The 19,920-nt window shown below is 34.1% G+C and overlaps 2 long non-coding RNA genes across 2 annotated transcripts; one reads left to right on the top strand and one right to left on the bottom strand.

Annotated features, from left to right (window-relative positions):
- Positions 1–1,003: 1,003 nt before the first annotated feature.
- Positions 1,004–3,866, bottom strand: LOC140006314 (uncharacterized). Its single transcript, XR_011813949.1, has 3 exons — positions 3,752–3,866; positions 2,160–2,207; positions 1,004–1,240 (listed from the first exon to the last, which is right to left on the bottom strand). It is a non-coding gene; the product is annotated as an uncharacterized lncRNA (long non-coding RNA).
- Positions 3,867–12,493: 8,627 nt separating this feature from the next.
- Positions 12,494–13,185, top strand: LOC113687859 (uncharacterized). The gene is made up of 3 exons (XR_003447798.2): positions 12,494–12,547; positions 12,652–12,777; positions 13,147–13,185. It is a non-coding gene; the product is annotated as an uncharacterized lncRNA (long non-coding RNA).
- Positions 13,186–19,920: the final 6,735 nt, after the last annotated feature.

Raw genomic sequence — 19,920 nt, 5'->3', positions numbered from 1 at the left:
GTATTCCTGGAAGTAAAGAGAACAAGGATTTAGCTATAAATTAACTACGTTTTTGCTAATTTCTAGTACTGAATTAGTGACCATCCGTTTGTACTAATGGGATGATATATGCCAAACTATGAACAGTCATATATATATATATATATATATATATATATATATATATATATTCATAATAAACCGTACTACTTACCTCTAAATAAAAGGAAAATTAAAAGGAAAAACTAGAGCAGTAAGCACCTTATTTCTGTAAGCATAAAAGGAAATTAAAAAATTTGCTTCTGAAAGATTTCTGCATCCTAAATTGAGATGCAGATAAGTCAGCTTAAATTTTATGGCTCCTCTAGAGAACCATTCCTTGAATTTATATCGAACGACTAATTGATACATCATTCAATGATGGGTTATATGTGTAAATAATTATAATTGTGACAATTTAAGGGTCAAGTAACATTTATTCTAGTATCTCACGGCGAGATTAATCTTAAGAATAAGATACCTAAAAAGTGTTCCTTTTTTTTTTTTATTGAATAGCCAAAAATGTCACTAAATTATTCAATGTGGCACAGGTCAGTCACTAAACTTTTTTTGTGACCACAAAGGTCACTAAACTAGCAAACAAAGGCCAGTGAGGTCATTTTGTCAAATTTTACCGGTAAAACAATTAGTTGCCAAAGGTCATTTTGCTAAAAAGATCGTTGAATTTCAATAATTTACCGATTGTTTTAATGATAGAATTTGATAAAATGACCTCCTTGACCCATTTTTGCCAGTTTAGTAACCTTTGTAGCTGCGAAAAAGTTTAATGACTGACCCATGCCATATTTAATAGTTTAATAACATTTTTGACCATTCACTCTTTTTTTTTCTGTTATCTAACGGCGAAATTGACCTTAAGAATAAGATACCTAGAAAGGGACTATTGTCACGCCCCGAGCCCGCACGTGCCCGTCACATGACATTCGTCGTACTCCCAAGTCCCACCCAGGAATACAAGGCTACATTAACTAATTTAACTTGACAGTACTAAATAATTTAAACAAATAAAGCGCGGTTCGAATTACATATAAAAGGAAGTCTACGAATATTCAAGATGTTCGTACATTTATTGAAACAGCGGAAACAAAAGTAAATAAGACTAGCAACTAGCGGTAGCTAGCCTGCCAACTTCTATTCATCTAATGCTAATAAAAGTCATCCTCAGGGTCTTCTACGTAAACCAATTCATACTCTTCAAAATCTGCAAAAATGGTAAGAAGTGGGTTGAGCGACACATCGCTCAGTAGGTAATATTTACCCCTCTGTTGGACCATGCACTCTTAGTTTTACAGATACATATACAAATATAAGTATAACTCAAATCGTTTGCATATCATTCATATCCGTAATTTTGAAAGTAACGTCATTTGTAAAGCAATCAGTAGTAAAGAATGGCAAGCAACTTGAAAGCATCTTATGGATAGTTGTACATGAGAAATCGTAAAGTCATAAATCATCTCGTCTCAAATCACAAATCCCTTCATATCCATTCATAAATCAATTCATATCAGTTCATAAGCCTCATTTCAAATCAGTTCATAAATTCATTCCATATCGGCTTATAAATCATTCTTTCAGATTAGCTCATAACAAGTACATGTAATGACCGGCTACTGAGTACTCAGCCTAGAGATTAAACCCCTACTAGGTGGGCGACCAATAAGTTTCATGACTACCGATTGGTCTCATTCATATTTGGGTCAATCGGCCGGACTCTATACCAGGCTACCCTTGTCAATCGGCCGGACTCTATACCAGGCTACCATGACCTTACCAATCGGCCGGACTCTATACCAGGCTACCATGGCAATTAGGCAGGACTATAGCCCCTACCGTCTATTCCATGACTGCTTTGAGCTTTACTTGTCAAAATTCATTTCATATATCATATACATAAATCTTTGTTTTCATAAAAGATTCGGCTCATTTTGTATATAAGAGCATATCAAAACTTTTCAGATAAGTCACACGGTCCATTTTTGTATAGTAAAATATAGCTTTCATAAATATCCAAGTAAAGCATTTAATCAAACACCTTTCGTGTCAACACAACAAAATAGTATTGAAAACAAGAATCTCATTTGCACATTTGAAATCTCAGAAGGGTAAGTACCACCTACCTTTGTTTGGCTGCTCGAGTGGAACTATCTTAAATCCTTGTACCGTACCTATCAAATGCATGAGTTCCCTAATTAGTTGTTACTTCCTACAGATGCATAAATATACAACCTCTAAGTAAGTACAAGATTCATATCTAGACCATTGTATGAACCCTAATAGCATTTCCCTCCAATCGGATGATTTCTATTTTTTTTTGGAAAGTTTCCTAATTTAGAAAGTTTCTATTTTTAGAAAGTTTCTTAATTTGGAAAGTGTTCATTTTGTAAAGTTTCCTAATTTAGAAGAAAATAATTATTCACAATCCCGTTTATTATCCTCACTACTATTTTACTATATTTACTTATAATTTATGATTATCCATTATTATTATTACCATACTCGTCGTCGCTAATTTATTTTATTATCACTTATATATATGTCAGATAGTTACTATTACCTTTCCCTTTATTTCCACTTTTAGGCGTGTATAGGCGTTATTATTATTTATGTATACATGTACATATATATATATCTATATATATTGACCTATTATAATTATTATTGTCTTAGTTTATTCCACTCGTATTATATTTGTATCTTTGTTTATATCCTTAATTTACTTCCTCCATGCCCATATTGTTATTATCCTTACTATTATTGTTCATTAATTATTATTTACTATTATTATTATGATTATGATTATTATTAATATTAGTGTTATCATCAGCATTATTATTTACTATTATTATTATTATTATTATTATTATTATTATTATTATTATTATTATTATTATTATTTTAAACATTTCGTTTAACAATTTAGAATTTATCTCACCTCATCTACATTAACCTCATAAGGCTAAACTAAGATATCCTAGATTTTTCTTTAAATATCTTAGACGTAATTAATTACATAAAAGTTTTACATGACCAATACTTGAATTCTAACAATTTCTTTAAATTGGGTCCTGAATTTTAATACCCATGATCACCTATAAAAATGGACTAGTTATATTCAAAATTTATTTATTAAATATTTATTTATTTTATTTTATATTTGTTTAACATCTAAATTATCCCTTTTTCCTCTTCGGGTGAGAGCCATGGTTGGCCAGAAGGCCAACCATTTCCTTTTAGACCATGGTCGTCAGAAACCATTTGTTTGACCAAGGTCTGGCAACAACATTCACTCCATTGGTTGGCCGAAAAGGCCAACCATTTCCTATGTCCCCAGCAAGTGCTGGCGACATCATCTTTCAAATTTTTTTTTTTTTGTCTTGGGTTGGCCGAAAATTGGCCTTTCGGCCAACCCTTGGAATTCTTCCTGTGGCGTTGCCTCTGCAACGCCTGGCCGAAACAGAGCAGTGGCAGCCGCCGCTGCTCTTCCCTTTCTTTTTTTTTTTTTTTTAAAACAGATTCAAACACCCTATAATATCAGGGTTAAAATCAACCCCCCTATTCCTATTAACCCAGATACGAATCTTATTGAAACATATATATCTAAACCTAAATAGCAATAATACATGTCCATAAGATTTCCTAGAACAATTAATACCACTACTAAAGCGTTTACAACCAAAAAGAAGTTTTCTTACATGAACTCGAAACTTACAGGTTTAGGTGCCTAGTCGTCGGATCGATTGACCGTGTCGCCTGCTTCTCCTTCCCTCCTTTCTGACGGCTCTTGCTCTAGGGAGGTAGACGAAAGAGAGGTAAGACTAGGGTTATTTTTCTGTCTAGGGTTTTAGTAAAATTCTAACCCTAGCAATACTTACTAATAGGTGACTTGAGTCAGAGTTTTACTTTATTAGAGCCCATTAGCCCATCCTACAGTTACTTTATTTATTTATTTTTTTTCTTTTACCTAGAAAATTTTATCTTTTTAATTAATTGGAAAAATTACAATAATGCCATAATAAAATAGGGGCCAAAAATCGCGGGTTTCACAACTATAGCATCCATGTTTTGTTTCTAGTTGTTTTTTTTTGTTTACGAAAAGTTTAGGACATTAAACAAAAGTCAATTTATCGGCAAACAACTAACTTGGTCCCAAGTTAAAACAAAACATGTGGCGAGTTAATTTTACCAGTGTTACATTTTAACAAGGAAATAATTGGGAGGAGAGATAGGTTGGATAATAAAGGGGAGAGAGAGTATAAACGAGAGATTTCGGATTCAAAACTTTTCAATTACACTAAAAACTAAAAAAATAAAAAAAAAAAAGCATGAGAATGATTTTAAAAGTATGTCCGCTACTGAGAATGATTTCACAATATTGCATTTTTGAATAGCATATTTACATAAAATATATGCAATTATGGGCAAAATATTTATGTTTTTCCTATTCCATTTATTGGAGCCTGGAGAATATATGCGTAAGGTAAGTCAGCTGGTCTACGTAGCAAGAAAGTGTAGATCCGTAGAACTCTACAAACAGCAGCCAAACTGGCACCGAATCTAAAGCTACCACGATACGGACCTCCGTAGCGGACGCCTGGCCTTGTACGGCGGAGAAGTGGAATCTGCGGGGCCCTTAGATGTACACCTCGACATTACATGAAGTTTCCAAATACAGAAATACATCACAGCCACATGATCGTTTGACTTTTTCTGACAGTGGACCACCTGACACACTGGGATGTATCGACAATTCCAGCGTTTAAAGACTATCGAAAATGACGTGGCGGGCTGCTGCAGTATCTAGCGAACGTGGGTGATGGGGTCAGCCCAACTAAAACAGTCTGGGTAGGAGTAAATCCCCAAATAGTGGGAGTTTTTAAACTAATTTCCCAATGTGACAATTTTTTAATTTCTTTCCTAAGGGAGAAAAACACATGTACCAAATGCGTTATTTTAAACTAAAATGTAATTTGCAAATACGTTGTTTGAATTTTTGCAAATTTGTTGAGATAGGAAAAAATTGGCTAAAGAATGCATTAGACGAATACGCTTTTTTATGTCACGAAAAATTCCATTTCCAAAATGTGCTATTTTGTCAAAAAAAAAAACTCATTTAGTAAATGCATTTTTTGTTTATCAATCTGTACTACTTTTTTTTCATTTCTTTGATATTGACTTCGGTTATGTGAGGTTTTTTAAAAAAAATATTGTCTTATTATTTTATCAGAGTTATTATTAATTTAACTCACTAACACAAGTCAAGATCCAAAAAAAAATGTTATTTCATAGTTGTTATTAATTGATTGGTATAGATTTCATTTCAAGTTTGCAAAAGGCTTAAAGGTTTTTTAACTTTGAATTTGACATATGCACATACATATTTAGTATCTCGAATGTTGGTAATTTACGTCTTAAAAAATCGTAACACTTTTTATAAAGAAAATTTTATGGTTTCATAAAAAATTAATCCTAAATGTTTAAAGTAAAAATATGATGGCCTAAAAAGAGCTAGAATATTCACATATCCTGAAAACTTTAAACAAAATATTTAGGTGAATATACACTAAACTGTAGATATTGGATGAAGGTACAAAGTGATATAATAAGTTAAAACATAATTATGTGAAAATTCTATATGTCAATAGAAAGGCATCATGTTTAAGCAAAAGTGTTACCAATTGTATTATGAAAAGGTAATTTGATTTGTTTTAGTAATACAATTATTTGTGTATTAAATCATATTTAATAAAAAAAAATAAATGGACAAAATTTTCCCTCATTTTCAACTGTTTATATCACCTGTTAAGCAAACACTTGCATATTCAAATATGTCATAAGGGGATATAATCTCACATCTAATTTCATATACTAACTTTACTTGGTTTTCAATCCAAATTCTTATATACAATAAGAATTCTTATAACAAGACAAGTACAATAAATCATTTGAGAATGCCCTAAGAGTAACACAATTTTTGCCTCCTGATTCTTTTAGATAGTGACTGCAAGGGTAGATGTTGATTTTTACCTCGATTTCTACAAGTGTCACGTTTATCTCAATCTACGTGTTCATGTGTTTGATGTTGCAAATCAAACTCCACATGTGCCTGATCATGCTTATCAGTTATCACCTTGTGTATGTGTCAGGTCATGTTCATCAGCTTATGCATGTGTGGTATCACCTTCTGCATGTTCATCCCCTTGACCTTGATCAAGATTGATTTCAAAAGTTTGGTTATATGTCTAATTGAACTCATTAGCTGTTTGCTCATTTTTCATGCCTCTAGCCTCCTGATTCACCGTATGGTCTCCTACAAACTTATCCTGACTTAAAATCTGATTTCGTACCATATTTTGATCAATTTTGGCATGTCTTCATCTTCTTTCCCTTCTATGGACTCTTTGTGACCCTTCTTGTATGGCTCTTCAAACACGTGCCTGTGGGACTACATGTTGCAACTCTTCATCCATTGAGAGTGACATTATTGGATTCAATGGTGGGAGTTTCAATCTCATCTCATATACAATGGCACACATAGTTGACTGGCACATATCTTGAATATCAGTGAGAACGAGAATAGAGATGGCCTCAGCATGTGGTAATGCTTTAAGTGCTCTGTAATAGACACGATGCAACGTATCTACCTGAAATTTTATCAATTTAAATTCTAATGTTGCTAATATACAACTTTAAACAAAGTAGTCAATTAAAAATATCTAAATGGTTGTTACCATCATCTTATTAGCTGGTGCAATTCCCTAATAACCAGCTGGTAGTAGTGGTCTCAATGATGGGTTGCCAATAAGCCATCTTGTGCACTGTTTATACCAAGTCATATAGTCTAAGCTAGCCTAACCAAGAACATCCTCAAGTTCACCTTCTTGTATATTTGAAGTTCAATCCATTCACATTTGGGCGTGACGTTGGTGCTTAAGGGTCCAATTTATATTTCACCTGTCTCGATGATTCACTTGATACAAACCCCAATCCGTGTCACATGGTTTCGGAATACAATGAACAAACCCAAACTTTCATGTTATGCTTTCGGCTCTCTTGAACTTGAAACTCATGGCATTGCTCCATAAACCAAAGATGGACTGCCATTATTAATTGCTCTTTGTCACTGAATCGCATATGCTTGCAAATTGCAACACTATTTTCACTTCAAAAGTCTATCCTTGTTGGAGATTCCCTACTAGTGATAACAAATTTATCAAGATCTCTAATATCTAAATAAAAATGCATTCTGGATGGATCGTAAGGAGGTAATTCATCAGGATTAAAAGTAACATTGTCACCAGTACGACCATTATCAATACCATTATCATCCTAAAAAATGCATTGTCCATTTTCAACCTCTACATTGGAATCACTATCTTCATCAGACTGCCCTTGTTCAACGTCAATAAAAAGCATCATCTCTAGACGGCAAAGATGCTTCATTCCAGACCAAATTATGAATCACATCAGTTATTCCAAGTGCATTTCCAGTTTCAGCCTTAACAATAGGTTCTTCAGGTGCTAAAATGGTTGTCATATTTTCAATTTCTTATAGATTATGTTCCAGTTAAAATGAACTAGGATAGTCAACAACATCTTCTAGCAAATGCATCTATCCTTATTGGTTAACACATGCACTTTCATCATGTTTTGTATATTCGACTGGATTTTGTGACGCTAAAAGAGTAGAAAATGATGGTTGGATGGGCTTCAATGACGGTGACATGCTACTCACAGTAGGAAAAATAATATCATTATTTGAAGATGCAAACCATTGTGCACCATGCTTATCTTTAAGAAAAGATTGAGTGCATGAAATTGTAGGTGTAAGTAATACCAGGGGATTCAACATTTATGTATGGAGCCATTTCCTTATTGGTGAAGATGTTATTGCCATCCCTACAATTGAGAACTGGTTCTCGGACAACGTATATATGAACCATAGTATTTGGATGCTGAGCTGCTAAACAAAATATCATATCCATTTCCTTTTCATCCATTATTAGCAATAGGCAAAACTTGAAACCCCATGGTCCATGATCAGGATATTTGTAGATGAGGTTCAAATCTACAGTTAATTTATCCACTCTAATATATAAGTATATATTAGTAAGTCTCCAAATCTTATCCTTGGTTGATTGTAACAACCTTGCCAATTGGGGTTATGAATACTAATTCAAGATAATATTGGATATGACCATCCCAATATAAAGTAAGCTTCAATGGATTTTAAAAATCCATTAAAACATATGCTAACAAGCCTTCAAATGCAATGTAAACTGCAATCAATTCATCTCGAATGATGAAAAATACCATAAATAAGAAGTATATTTTAAAACGAATCATATCTTGTAAATGTAGGTAACTCCTAAACTTCTAGGCTGCCCACAGTTATTACGTTCTATGCTGTAAAAGAATCTTTCAAAAATAAAGTCTATAGCGGTCTCTAATTTCTTTTAATTTTGACATGACCATACGTGAATTTAGATTAGTATCTATAAATCCAACATTTATATTCGCCAACAACCAGTAAAGAATAAGAAAAAATTTCAAGAACTACCTAGCAATGACTGAAAAAGAGTAGACATGCATGTATCTAAAGTCTTGAATGTCATACGCAGCTACATTTTGCACCGCAACATATTACTAATATTCGTGAAACTATTTTTAGCATATGAACAAATAACATAAACAAAATTTGGGCACTTAAGCATCAATCCTTACCACCCCCATTACATCCATCCTTTCTACCCATGCATATTTTCAATTTTAGCACCAAAGACAACAAAAAATAAAAAGAAAAATGAAGATACACTTCAGTACACATACCAAGTGTTTGTTCCAACTTGCAATTGAGGGAAGAGAAACCTTCTTCATTATCCACTACTCTAGACAAAAATGCCATTTGTGAGGTGTCTTCCTCTGTCAATAAACACCAAAGAATCATCTCAAGTTTGCTTTTTGCTTTTTAAAATAATTAAATGCATTTATTTCATAAACCCTAAATTCAAACTTTTAAGTATTACCTGACAATATGCCTTAATTTGAAACTTAGCAGTCTCCTAATCAAAATTGCTTTTACGTTGGCTGCGAATAATAATATATTATCTATGAGATGAAGGTGGTTATGGGATAAGATATACGAAAAATTTGAATGGGTGGTTTGTTTCATTTGGCCTCTGAAGAAGTTAAAGGGTAGAAAGAGATTAAGAGTGATTGAGGGCAAATACATTCTTTTAGTACTTATGTCTGTTCTAAAAAGCTCATTTGTTAGATGAGTTTTTTTTAATTAATGAATGCATTTCGAAAATGTGTTTTTAAGCCAAAAAATGCATTCATTATATGAGACTTTTTATAAAATAGCATTTTTAACCATTTTTTCCTATTTCAATAAATGTCTGAAAATTAGAACAACGTACTTACAAATTGCATTTTTATTTGAAACAATGCATTCCATGGATGCATTTTTCATCCTTTGAGAAGAGGTTTAAAAATCACCACCTTTTGGGAAGTTAGATTAAAAACTTCTGCTTTTTGGGAATTTAGTCCATTAGGTACATTTGTACTTTGTATTTTATGCACTATACGGTATACCTACCAAAATAACATGATAAATACAAGCATCATGATCTCCCCAATAAATGAGAATTGAGAAGTCATGGATGGTGCTTTTGGGAAATATCTACCAATAATACTTTTTTAACTAGTAGGAATATCTGTGCTACACACGGTGCTGACATTATTGAAAAAAATAAAAATAAAAGGGTGAACAAATAAAGGTGAAAAAATTGTACCAATAAAATTAAAATGTAATATCTATTTAACAATAGCTTAAAATATGATAGAATGTGTATATCATTCAAGAACTGTCTTTTTTGGAAGATGGATCCTGAAAAAATAATATAAATTTATATTAAAAAAGGAATGATATTTTTCTACAAATGAATGTAATTGATTGTTATTAAAATGAAATACTTACAAATACTAAGCATTCGATTTGATAATCTTGTTTGAAGGTGCGAATACTTTTCACACCAATCCACTTTTAGTACGAAAGTCAAAATTGGTGATTTAATTAACTTTGTTGAATTTTGTGGAGTGCATACTACAAATGAAAATACATGATCTTTGCATGAATTAATTCGTTGGTTGAACAACCTATCACCATTTTTCTGATAATTAAGAACGTACGAAATTAGTGTATTTTTTTACATAGTTTATAAATAGTACTATAAAAAATAAATACATATTAAGAAATTCTACCTTCCTTTGTAATTCTTTGAGATAAAAAGTATTACAACCAAATACGAATCGTGCATATCTGTCTTGTAGATTAAGATGCATGTTATCACTGGAATCTCTGATTTGTATGTTAACATTATACCTGTTTAACAAATAAAATATTATATACATCACGCAGCTATTCACATGGCCTCTTTAAAGCATTGATCATGTATACGATGCAAACCATCCACCAGCCCAGAAAATAAAAGGAGAAAAAATAAAGAAAGTAAAAGACCAAATCACCTTAAAAGAAAAGCAAAACATGACAAAAAGGAGGGGCAGAGGGGACTGACCTGAAAAATTAAGCCGGCAAGAATATATTTCCAGTTCTTCGCAAGAAGGTTGATTTCCGTTGAAGTCTCTGTACATAATCTCTTCCATAACTGCTCACAAAAAAAACAAAATCAATACATTTACAAAATCAATAGAGAACCAAAAACAAAGAAGAAACTGAGAGCGAGGGTGGAGGAATTAACTCGATCAGTTAATTAACTCGATCACTAAAAGGGTTACAAAAATTATAGACATATTATAGTATTGGAAATAATCGAAACTAATAAAAAATATAACAGTATTGGGAATAATATTTGAAATTACAATGGAAATGCCAATATTTAAAGAATACACAGTAACGAAATTTTTAATTTGATACGAACGACGTTTTAATCGGTGTAGCCTGGATTTTGTCCTTCGAATTTGATTTGAGATTTCTCTTTCGTCAGCGCAAAATTGTTGAAACTTTTTCAACTGGTGTGTGAAATCGTTGCGGTGTACGTTTCGTTTTCTAAGCAAATGTTTCCTCCTTTGCAATCTTGCGAGTATGAAATTTAGTTGTTATTGAATGGATTGTAGGCGGGCATATTTCATGGTGAAATTAAGTTAAAAACTAAGATTGACACCACAAAAAGATGAAAGAGATAATAGATTCTAGTTTTGGTTAACCAAAAAATAAGAATGAGCATGCAAAAAAATTGAAAGAGGATGCTATGTTTGGAGGAGTTTTAATTGGGGTGAAATTCTTAAATTAGAGTGGACTCTTAATTGGAGTGAGAAACATGGGAGGAAATGTAGGAGGAAACGTGGAATGATTATTAGAGGATTTGTAAGAGTGGTTGTCGGATGAGTTAAGAGATAGTGGGAATATTTTAAATTTAAATTTGATTGGTGATAAGGTGGGTTATAATCCACTACTTTTTATGTATTAAAATAAATACAAAAATTTAGAAAAAAGAATGAGAAATTTAGAAACCATTGAGAGGGTTTCTACTAAAAATTCCTTCTTGAATACATATAGATATAGATAGTAGTGAGTTATAACCCACCTTATCACCAATCAAATTTAAATTTAAATTTAAAATATTTCCACTATCTCTTAACTCACCCTACAACCACTCCTACAAATCCTCTAATCATCATTCACGTTTCCCCCTATATTTCCTCCCATGTTTCCCACTTCAATTAAGAGTCCACTCCAACTATCTCTTAATTCATCCTATAACCACTTCTACAAATCCTCTAATCATCATCCCACGTTTCCCCCCACATTTGCACTTATCAAAATTTTGTCAACACAGTTTGACAGTAGCTCGATTCATATTGGGGGATAATTTTGCTAATGATGATGGTGAACGGTTATATCAGTTTGCTACAAAAAATAATATTTTACTAGCATTTGGTATTTGCGTACGAAATTTCAGAGGTAAATCAATTGATTTTAGTTATATTCTATATATTTTGAATAGCTTTTGAGCGAACATAACCATACTATGCAGGACCATCACTGTGTACAATTGGAGTTAGCAAATTATATATTAATCACAATTTAGATTTTGCTTGATACCTGCGCAGTTGGTGAGTTCCTCAGTAACACTATATCAAACTATTAATATTGTTTCGTACTCTTATTGACATGTATTTCAAAAAAATTGCAGGTTTGAAAATAATACATGTGCCCGCAAGTTAGTTACGTGACTGAGATCAAGCAATTTCACAACACCACAAGTACTGTTGATAGCAAATTGAGCGAATTGCGCGAAATGTCACTAAACTATTTCAAAGTGCCGGTTTTGGTCACTAAACTTTTTTATTAGCGCGAAATGTCACTGAACTAGTAAATATGTACCGTTTTGGTCACTCCGTGTATTTGTGCCGTCAGGAGAGACGGAAATCAACTTTTTGAGGGGCAAATTCGTCTGCACAGCCTTAGTGGGAAGAGTTTCATCTGGTAAGTGAAAGGTTTAACTGTGGGGCTTTGGGATGTTGGTAAAATTTTTGGGAATGTGGACAATGACAGTGAAAAGTATCAAAATTGATCCATTCTTCTCACAGTAATCAGTGACAAGACTCAAAGAACCGGCAAAAGACGAAGATTAGCTGTGAAGAATCGATCATCGATGGCAGGGAAATGGGTGAAAAGGCAAAGGGATGAATTCATTGATCCGTACACATTATACGGTAAGAAATATTACAATCCGTACACATTTTGCTTGATTAATGGTGTTGTTTGTGTTTTGAGTATAAAGAAGTATTTAGTGAGAGTTTTTATTGGGTTTAGGGTTTGCTGAAGTGATCCAGTTGTTTAGAAAATGACATAAGAACGATTGACTTCGCTTTTTGTCGTATAAGTGGGTTGCAAGGGGTCCTACAAGAACCCTCTATCTTGTGATTTAATGAAAAAAATAAACTTTTCAAAATGCAGTTGTCTGATTCGGGTTAATTAACAAATGGGGGTTAAGTATTTTTATAAGAAGAACAGCATGTATGACAATAAAAAATGGTGATTAACAAGAATCATGTTGTTTGCCTTTGTCGTTGTTGTTGCAGTTCCTGATATACCTGCATTTTCGATTAAACTCCACCACGGCGGTAAAATTGAGGGAGAGAAATACAAGAGTTATGTGGTTGGAGAGATTGATTATTTCGATCTTTGCCATGCTGATTTTATGTCGATTCATGAAATAAATAAAATGGTGGAAAAGTGTGGGCACAACGATACTATGTTATATTATTACATTGACCCTAGAGGGGATTTGAACCATGGACTGATGGAACTTCAAACGGATGAAGACATTATGCAATTCTGTGGTTGGGTTAATGAGTACAAGTTGATGGAAGTATACTGTCATCATTTAACAGTTGAGGAAATATATGAGTGGAAGAAGAAAAAGGAATTGGAACAGTTACCACAGACAAAGAGTTCAGTGGTAATAGAGGAGATCTTGGATGATGGTGAAATTCTTACACAACAGGCAGCAATACCTCATAGACAACGAAAAGGAGTCCAAGCTAGTAGATCAGTTGCAGCTTTAGAGTGGACACATGACCATGCTGGTGAAGATGAAGATGCATACCAAAATTCTTCTAGGAGATGTGAACAGGCCAACAACAATACACAGGAGTCCGAGCCACAAATGTATAGCCAAGTTGATAATGACCCAACTCCATCAAGTCAGAATAGGAGGGACAATGACAGTTCCAGGAATAGAAGAAACAGAGATAGGAGAAAATCTCGTACGTCGGAGGCCGTTTGTGGTGCTACAAAAAGAGTTAGAAAAGGAGGTGTAGCAAATGAAGGTGTATCAAATAATGGTGCTGCAACTGAAGGTGCATCAAATGGAGGGGCAGCAGGTCAAGGTGCATCAAATGGAGGTGCAGTAGGTGAAGGTGCAACAAATGAAGGTGCAGCAACTGAACCTGTAACAGAAACTGGGGCAGCAACTGAAGCTGAAGCATGTGAAAATAGAGAAGGTGCAGCAACTGAACCTGTAACAGAAACTGGGGCAGCAACTGAAGCTGAAGCATGTGAAAATAGAGAAGGTGCAGCAACTGAAGCTGAAACAGAAGCTGGTCCTGAAACTGAAGCTGAACACAACCCACTATTGGATGATATTGTGGAAGGGGAATTAAATAGTGATCCAGATTCAGAAGATGAAGATGTTCCTGTGAGATACACTAGTTTCAATGCTAGCAGAGATGGAACAGATCCCCATTTTCATGTTGGACAAAAATTTGGAACCAAAAAACAGTTCAGAGATGCTCTCAGAAATTATGCAATTATAAGTGGAAGACCTGTATACATGTATACAAGTGACAAAACAAGAATGAGAGCTAAATGTGCAGATCCGTGTAAGTGGTACATTTATGCTAGCCACGTTCCTGCTTTGGGTACTGAAGACTTTGTAGTTAAAACAATTTACGATGTCCACACCAATTGCAGCCATGCTTGGAGAAACAAAAACATGACATCCAATTGGGTAGCAGACAAGTTTGAAGAGTCTGTTAGATCCAACATGAACATGCCTGTTAGGCAATTGTTACAGAGTATAGATGAGCAATATAGTTGCGAGATCACAAGAAACAAAGGTTACAAAGCACTTGCAATGGCTAAGGCTGCTATCAAAGGGTCAGCATCTCAGCAGTATATTGATGTTGGGAGGTATGCAGCAGAACTACAAAAAACTCACCCTGACACCACCATAGACATCAAGTATTCACCAAGAGCTGATCCTGAAAGTAATCCCAGATTCATGAGATTTTACTGCTGTTTGGGACTAATGAAAAAGGGATTTAGAGAGGGATGTAGGCCCCTTATTGCTCTTGATGGCTGTCACACTAAGGGGGCATATCCAGGGCAGTTGTTGATTGCTATTGGGGCAGATCCAAATAATGGTTGGTGGCCATTAGCTTGGGCAGTTGTTGAGAAGGAGGCTCGGGAACAATGGCTTTGGTTTTTGAGTTTACTGATTGGTGATCTAGAAATACCAGCAACTAGCAGTGAATACACTTTTATTTCAGACCAACAGAAGGTTAGGAGTACTGTTCTTTATCCTTATAGCATGTATTGTATAGGATAATTTTTGCAAGTGACTAAACTTAGAACTCTTTTATAGGGTCTTGATAGTGCACTGCTGGAGTTATTACCAGAAGCTGGCCATAGATATTGTGTACAACATATGTACATAAATTTCAAGAAAAAGCACCCTGGTGAAGTGCTTAAAGAAAAATTCTGGAGCATTGCAGCAGCATCAACAGTAGAGTTCTATGAGGCAGCTTTGGAAGAGCTTAGAGCATATGACCAGCAAGCTCACGCGTGGGTCAAGAGAGCTGCACCACCTCATCACTGGTGTAAGGCTTTTTTTCCACTTCACGTGAAATCTGACATGCTGGTTAATAATTTATCAGAGACATTTAATTCTCATATATTAAATGCTAGAGAGTTGCCAGTGATTGGGATGGTTAAGTGGATTAGAGAATTCGTGATGGAAAGGATATCAAATAGAGTGTGTTGGATGAGAAAATGTAGTGGTCCTGTGGGACCAGCAATAAAGGCTTTGATTGAGGAGAGGGAAAAGTTTTCTAGAAAGTGGAAGCCAATATCAAATGGGAAGGGGGGATATCAGGTTAGGGGACCTAAGGGGGAACAATTTGCTGTGTACTTAAGAGACAGAACCTGTACATGCAGGTTGTGGCAAATTAGTGGGCTCCCCTGCTGCCATGCAATTTCTGCCATTTTAAAAATTGGTAGGAACCCAAATGACTATGCCGATCAGTGTTATAGTAGATATCTATTCTTTCAAATATATGAGAATGTACTATATCCAATTAGTGGAAAGTCTCTATGGCCTCAGAGTGATATTCCCATATTAGATCCTCCACTTGCATGTGTCCAACCTGGTAGGCCCAAGAAAGCAAGAAGAAAAGGTAGTTCTGAAAATAGAAGTGGTGTTCATGTGGGAACGAATAATGTGCAAAAATTAAAAAAGCATGTGATCATGCACTGTAGAAGATGTGGTCAGGCAGGCCACAATGCTGCTACCTGCAAAAGTGTTCCAGAAAATAATGGAGGTGAAGGCTGCAGTCAACCTGCTCCAACTCCTAAACATGCTAGAAAGTCAAAGGGCACCAACAATGGCTCAAGCACAACACATGGAGCTAATTCTCAGGAGCCTGATTTTGCTCATGTGGAAGTTCAAGGATATTCTTCAAGTTGTGTCAATTCTCAGCCACATGGAGCTGAAGAGCAAACTACTTCCCATAATGACATTGGTTCACATGCTGAACGTAATGCACAAGCTACCAGTAGTAGTACGAAAAAGCAGCAGATTAGAAAGACTAAGACACCTGTAGGTGCAAAAATTTATTTCTAATTTTATTTTTAATTTTACTATGGTAAATAGCTATTGTTAATATTTATTGTACTTGTGTACAGGTGAGGAGAGTTAGGCCTGTCAATGATACCGACCAGTCTACTACAGCGGCCAACAAACAGTCTCTCCATTCAAAGAGAAAGCTGTCTGAAATTGACAAGATAAGGATCAACACCAACTATGAGTACTTGGGCAAAGAGCCTCCATTCAAGATTGGTAGATGGGCTGGAACATCAAGGAGCAGTAGAAGTAGAAGTGGAAGATCAGATTAAAGGACTTGTTTGCATAGCTTTTGTTTGGATGTATTCTATGTCTAGGACAATTCCAGATTATTTATATGTGAAACATGGCTAACTTTGTTGGCAGTTGTTTGGAATGACAGTGACAATTATCTCTTTTGTAAAGTAGCTGTTTGGAATGATAATGATAATTATCTCTTTTGTTGTATTTGGCTTTATGTTTTCTGCATTTGTGAGCTACTTTTCTTTTGCACCACCCATATGTTGGAACTAATACTTCAGTCTTTTATTCATAAATTACAATTTCAAACATCCATGGTGTAAACAACACCAACCAAAATGAGGTGTAATAAAAACACTACAATCTCAACAAAAACGAGCTGTGTATTAAAACATTGAGCAACACTGGTTTAGGATTTGAAGTACAACAATACTCTAGTAGCCATCAATTTGCAGCCTTCCAAACTTCTGTCCCTTGTTAGGCCCCCAAATCCACATTGATGCATTGACAATTGTCCAGGCCATAACAAAAAGAACAATGACCATTTTTTTCACTTTCTTTCTTCCAAGCTTCTCCTTCAGATTTTTTACTTTATCCTCCATTTTCTCAGCTTTCTTTTGCAACTTGAGAATTTGTTGCCGCAAAGTTTCATTCTCGGTTTCCACCCTATTTATTCTTCTTAAAAGACCGGGTATGACTTGTTTCGAACGCTCACACATTTCTTCATCATACCAATTCCAATAACCACAGCCATCAACCTACAAAAAAATTATCCAAATTCTTTTTAGCCGATAAATATCTAAACAATTAAACATTAACCTAATTTAACGAATTTCCTATATCTTCACACACTTACCTTGCCATTAGCACATTCAACATATCTCCTTGCCGGGTTCCTATCAGTCCATGAAGTCTTCAAATTGGTTTTACTGCCACAAGAGCAGGTCGGAGTTGTTTCCTTGCCTTTTCCTCTCATGAAGCTTCAACACATTCCCAGCAAATTGCAAGTCGGAGTTCTTTTCTTAGGTATTCCTCCAATGAAGCTTCAACACATTCCCAGCAAATTGCAACTTCGTATATTGTCCCTCCTACTCCATATTTGCAGAAGAAATCTATTACAGGATAAGGGTTTGCACTTCCTAATTGAACTTACGAGTTGTCTGACATTTGATTCAGATTTATGGTGGAGAGTTTCAAGGAAAAGACTGTGCAGACGAATTTGCCCCTCAAAAAGTTGATTTCCGTCTCTCCTGACGGCACAAATACACGGAGTGACCAAAACGGTACAGATTTACTAGTTCAGTGACATTTCGCGCTAATAAAAAAGTTTAGTGACCAAAACCGGCACTTTGAAATAGTTTAGTGACATTTCGCGCAATTCGCTCTAGCAAATTCAAAGAGAATATGGATATTTGAATATATAATCATGCCTACGATAAGCTTACTCAATTTTAATTAATTACTGAACGAATTTTTTTAAGTTATAATCATAACCTATATCTTATTTCATTCTTATTAGGTTAAATATTTTCGAATATTTGCTTACATTCCGAGCATTAACATAGAAAATATGTTCTACGAGTTATGCAAAAATTGTGGACAACTATGTGACGGTCATTTTTCAAAGACAGTGTGTATGCACTGTAATGACATTGTTGACACTGTTATTAGGTAATTAATTTCATGTATATTTAATTTCAATATATTTTTCTGTATTACATATAGTATTTTATTTGTCAAACAGGTGCAATGTTAACATATAAATAAGACATTTCAGTGGTAACATGCATCTTAATCTACAAGACAGACATGCACGATTTGTATTTGATTATGATACTTTTTATCTCAGAAAATTACAAAGGAATGTAGAATTTCTTAATATATATTTATTTTTTATAATACTATTTATAAACTATGTAAAAAAATACACTAATTTCGTACGTTCTTAATTATCAGGAAAATGGTGATAGGTTGTTCAGCCAACGAATTAATTCATGCAAAGATTGTGCATTTTCATTTGTAGTACGCATTCCACAAAATTCAACAGAGTTAATTAAATCACCAATTTTGGCTTTCTTACTAAAAGTGGATTGGTGTGAAGAGTGTTCGCACCTTCAAACAAAATTATAGAATCGAATGCTTAGTCTTTGTAAGTATTTCATTTTAACTACATTCAATTACATTCATTTGTAGAAATATATCATTCCCTTTTTTAATATAAATTTTTATTTTTTTTTCAGGATCCATCTTCCGAAAAAAGACAGTTCTTGAATGATATACACATTCTATTATATTTCAAACTATTGTTAATCAGATATTACATTTTAATTTTGTTGGTTCAATTTTTTCACCTTTATTTGTTCACCATTTTATTTTTATTTTTTTTAATAATGTCAGCACCGTGCGTAGCACAGGTATTCACACTAGTAGATTTAGATTCTTGAATGCTTTTAATGGTTATCTGGAATATACTGGTGTATTCTTTTTTTTCTTTTGTTTTTTTAAATGATTAAGCTGGAATTTGTCGTTTGATTTGTTAATTGAGGAGGAGATCAAGGATTTTTTTTTCTCTAATCACTTGGTTGTGTGGTTATGTAGTTGGTGTTGGAGCCAATAGGTTACAAATTAGAAACAAACTTCAATTATTCATAAGAAAAATTTTATTTTGCAGGAATTTAATGAGAACTAATTTTCAACGTTCGTGTTTTTTCAAACGAGACATCTTTTTTAGGGAAACAAATGTTCTTTTGTTGAAATTTGAGGTATGATCATTTAGGATGCAAATGTAGGCGGTATACATTTTTTCAAAAAATAATAATTCAGTAACTATATATTGGAGAGAAAAAACCTAAGAGTGCTCGCAAAGAGGCTCAATTTTAACTCAAATATTTAAATGAATAAGTCTCAATCCCTTACATATGTACTAAGCATTTTGTGTTACTCTTTCAAAACAATGTGAGACAAATTATCCTTATCACGAAGCTAACAATTTCTCTCTTCATGAATAGTCCATTACCTTGAACCAAAATTCACAAACTCTTCCTTGACATTCAAGATTACTTCTCAAACTCATAGTCATAAACCCCCTCTTTTTTAACATCCAAATTGGATATCAAACTCCTGCCAAGCCCTTAATTTCTTAGTCTAACATCAAGAAGCCCCTAACTTCTTAGTCCAACATCAATAGGATCTCCCACCAAACATTTGGCAT

This window comes from Coffea arabica, chromosome 5e, assembly GCF_036785885.1.
Source record: "Coffea arabica cultivar ET-39 chromosome 5e, Coffea Arabica ET-39 HiFi, whole genome shotgun sequence".
NCBI lineage: Eukaryota > Viridiplantae > Streptophyta > Magnoliopsida > Gentianales > Rubiaceae > Coffea > Coffea arabica.
Note: the sequence above shows the minus strand (reverse complement) of the source record. Positions and strands in the feature narration are given on the sequence as shown.